Below are 3,601 nucleotides of genomic sequence, written 5' to 3'. Positions count from 1 at the left end.
ACTTTGGGGCACTCCGACAACCACCGGCACCATCGGGGAATCGAACGAAGAGAGTTCGTCCGCTAGGTGTGGTCGAACTGAGGCATGAGGGATATCAAGTAGTTACAACATTAGAGACCAGACATTCGCGTTCGCGGGATGACAGCGATCAAACTTCCTCGCTTCACTCAGTAATAGGAATCATAGGATCCTCCTCCGCAATTTCTTTCACTTGGTCAATCAAATAAGGGCTGGCCGGGGCTGGCTGGTTAGATATTGGATGTTCGAGCTTCCCTCCCCGCTCCCCTCTCATTCTTCGGTTGCTTCGCTTCTCTTTCCTAATTTGCTTCGGCATTGGGAGAGGCAGGATTCGAACCTACGTAGAAAACCTTCAACAGATTTGCAGTCTGTCGCTTTTAACCACTCGGCCACTCTCCCAGTAAGCTTCGACCTTCTGAGCCGAGATCGCGAGACATTGATAAATCGGTCAATCCACACGTCCTAACCCGTTCCAATGGACTAATCAAACAAGTAGAAGTTCGAGGAATCAAACAAGTAGAGGCATTCCCCAACGGTATATGATCCAATGTGCACTTTCTGCATCCTACAGGACTCGAACCTGTGACCTTCAACTTAGAAGGTTGTTGCTCTATCCAACTGAGCTGAGAATGCTGTACATTACTAACCACTTCGCGAAGAAAGAATGGGAAAGATGGGTACCTTTTAATTAATTAACTTTTTAGTCTCCATTCCTTATATACTACAACCGGACCGCCGCGAACACTGATAAACGCGCGTTCTGAACAAGCAGCCACTGGGGGTGACATAGACATATGTATACTTCCATATCTGTATGTCAGTTATTTCGGCCGTCGGCTGGGCGGCATTGAAGAGATCGGGAGTCAAGTCTGAATAGCGGTAACGAATTTTCGTTACCAATCTCGCAGTAAAAAAGCAAACGAAGATTATCGTATAATAATCCATGAATATTCGAAAAAGCGTAGCCATTCATATTACACCTTTTACTTAATAACCACCTGCGAATTGATGACCTCCTTGTGGGGTTGGTAGCGATCGAACAATCAAAGGCTAAGTACCAGCTGTATTTGCACTTTCTCTGTTCGGTGCTTTTGTCGTTAGCACTCTTTTGTTCATTAATCAAGCGTGTTCGTTCCGTCCGGGCATCCTAGTAAGACGCGGAACACCCGATCCCATTCCGACCCCGATATGTGAAAGGCGTTTTCTGCCATATGTACTGAGAATTATCGGGAGACGTGGTTGACAGCCCGGACCCTCATGCACACTCGTGCTGTTTGTCACTAAACATTCGAAAAAACGAATCACAAACACCCTTTAATTTAATTCCCGAGAGGGGAATGAATTTATGCCGACAATGATGAGGGAGGGTTTTGATGGGGCCCGACCCTTTTTCCCATGAAAAAAAGCGAGATAGATTAAAATTGGTAAATCGATCGGCTGAAAGCCGAACGTTTGCGGTTCGAACCCGTCTTGCCTGCCTCGGTTTTGCACCTTCCGTACAATTGAATGGTCATTTGGTGGCGCTAGCCATTCTCCAATTTTGGGCTTAATGCTGGTATGTGGCATTTATTGACCGATTATTCGTTAGAGATGGGCCTTTTTGAAACTTTTTTTAAGCACCAGAAGCCTGCTGCGAGCACAACCAAGATTCGCAGCGGAATTTTTATGTGTGTTCCTGCTAGTGAGAGAATTTTCAGCTGCGGCGAAGTGTCCGCTAGCAGCATGGTGGGCGGACCGGGGCCGTTTGGCTTTTGCCAGCAGTGAAAGCATGAATCGCCTACATTAGTAGCGGGGTCGTCGGGGTAGCGTATGATCTACGCTATCCCCTTCGGCCCCCCCGGGGCTCGTCGTAAGTTATTGCTTAGATGGCAAAATCCCCCAAAACCCTTGATCCTGGCTCAGAATGAACGCTAGCGATATGCTTAACACATGCAAGTCGAACGTTGTTTTCGTCCTTACGGGGCCACCAACCGCAAAGCCGGTTCCCCCCCTTGGTGGTTGGCTTTGCCTTCTTCTTAGGCAAAAAAAAGTGGTTTGGATTCGGTGAAGCGAAGCGTTTTCTGCTTGGTGGGGCCCCCCCTGAATAAGATAATCTCCCAATCAGATAATCGATTTGGAAAGGGTCCGATTGGGGAGGGGGTACAGGGCTCCCCAAGTACCCCTCACTGTGGGTGGATCGAACGAAAGGATTTGCAGATAACGGTGCTAGGGCTACAACTGGTCCATAGATTGTTAAAGCTTCCGTGAAGGCTAAACTTGACAATGAAGTGCCTCGAATTTTACCCTCTGCCTCTGGTTGTCTCGCAATACCTTCTACTGCTTGACCCGCGGCAGTGCCTTGACCAACACCGGGACCAATAGAAGCGAGGCCTACAGCTAATCCGGCAGCAATAACAGAAGCAGCAGGAATCAAGGGGTTCGTATTAATCTCCTCTTTTTTATTTAATTCAACCAATTCCGACTTAGCAAAAATCAATGCCTACTGGAATAATTCTGTGAAAATTCACTCAGAGCCGCTGATGGGTTGAAATGTTCCTTCCGATTCACTTGTTTCTATTCGAAGCATTGAAATAGCAATACCGGTGGGCGAGAAATAAAGCCATTCCCCCGACGAGAATCCACCAATCTCACTCGTTACCCGTAATGCAGCAATTGGATGAAAATATAGTACTTCATGATGAGGAATTCCAGCCACGGCCCGGATGAGATTCAACTCCTTGTTGTAACACGATAGGAGATACTAGTAAGTATCGGTATCATTGGTTCCCGAGGTGACAAAGATTCCCACGAATTGTGGAACATCTTGTGATTCGTCCCCCCCTGCAGACTGGAGGGAATGCTCGAGTCGAATGGTGGGAATCACTATTGTCATTTCCATCCCCATCCCTTTGAATGGAAATGGGAGTAGTAGGATTTCCCCCCCCCCTCTAATAGGAGGGGGGTATCATATTATTATACCACAGAAACAGTTTTTGCTACTCCAAGAGGTGGCCCGAGTACCTGTCGAATACCACGATCCTAATCCGATGATTCGTCGGAATCGAAACTCGGTTAATGATGACCCTCCATGGATTCCCCTATATAAGCTGCAGCTGGAGTCGCAAGAATCAAAGCTTGAATGGCACTTGTGAATGATCCTGGAAGCATCATAGGTACGGGAACAATTAGGGGTACTAGAGAGACGAGGACAGCTACTACCAACTCATCAGCTAATATATTTCCGAAGAGTCGGAAACTCGGTGGTGAAGGTTTAGTGAAATCTTCTGGAATATTAATAGGTAGCAGTACTGGAGTGGGTTGGATGTATTTACCGAAGTAACTAAGACCTCTCTTGTTTAGACCCGCGTGGAAATATGCCACTGATGTAGGCAAAGCTAATGCAACAGTTGTATTGATATCATTCGTAGGTGCAGCCAACTCTCCATGAGGTGATTGGATAACTCGCCGAGGAAACAGAGCACCTGACCGGTTAGAAACAGAAATGGATGGAAACATAGTTCCAATGAATGCAACCCAGGGACGATACCCTTCTTCCCCCATCTGAGTTCTAGTCGGATCCCTAATAGATTCAAGAATATATTCA

At 46.9% G+C, this 3,601-nt stretch overlaps 1 non-coding gene across 1 annotated transcript; it reads right to left on the bottom strand.

The window, feature by feature from the left end:
- Window positions 1-334: 334 nt before the first annotated feature.
- On the bottom strand, window positions 335-417 carry TRNAC-GCA (transfer RNA cysteine (anticodon GCA)). Its single transcript has one exon. It is a non-coding gene; the product is annotated as a tRNA-Cys (tRNA).
- Window positions 418-3,601: the final 3,184 nt, after the last annotated feature.

This window comes from Dipteris shenzhenensis, unplaced genomic scaffold (genome assembly GCF_047967505.1).
Source record: "Dipteris shenzhenensis isolate YYH24624 ecotype China unplaced genomic scaffold, Dip_SZ_1.0 scaf0027, whole genome shotgun sequence".
Lineage (NCBI taxonomy): Eukaryota > Viridiplantae > Streptophyta > Polypodiopsida > Gleicheniales > Dipteridaceae > Dipteris > Dipteris shenzhenensis.
The sequence above is the reverse complement of the archived record's forward strand: the minus strand, read 5'-3'. Positions and strand labels throughout refer to the sequence as shown.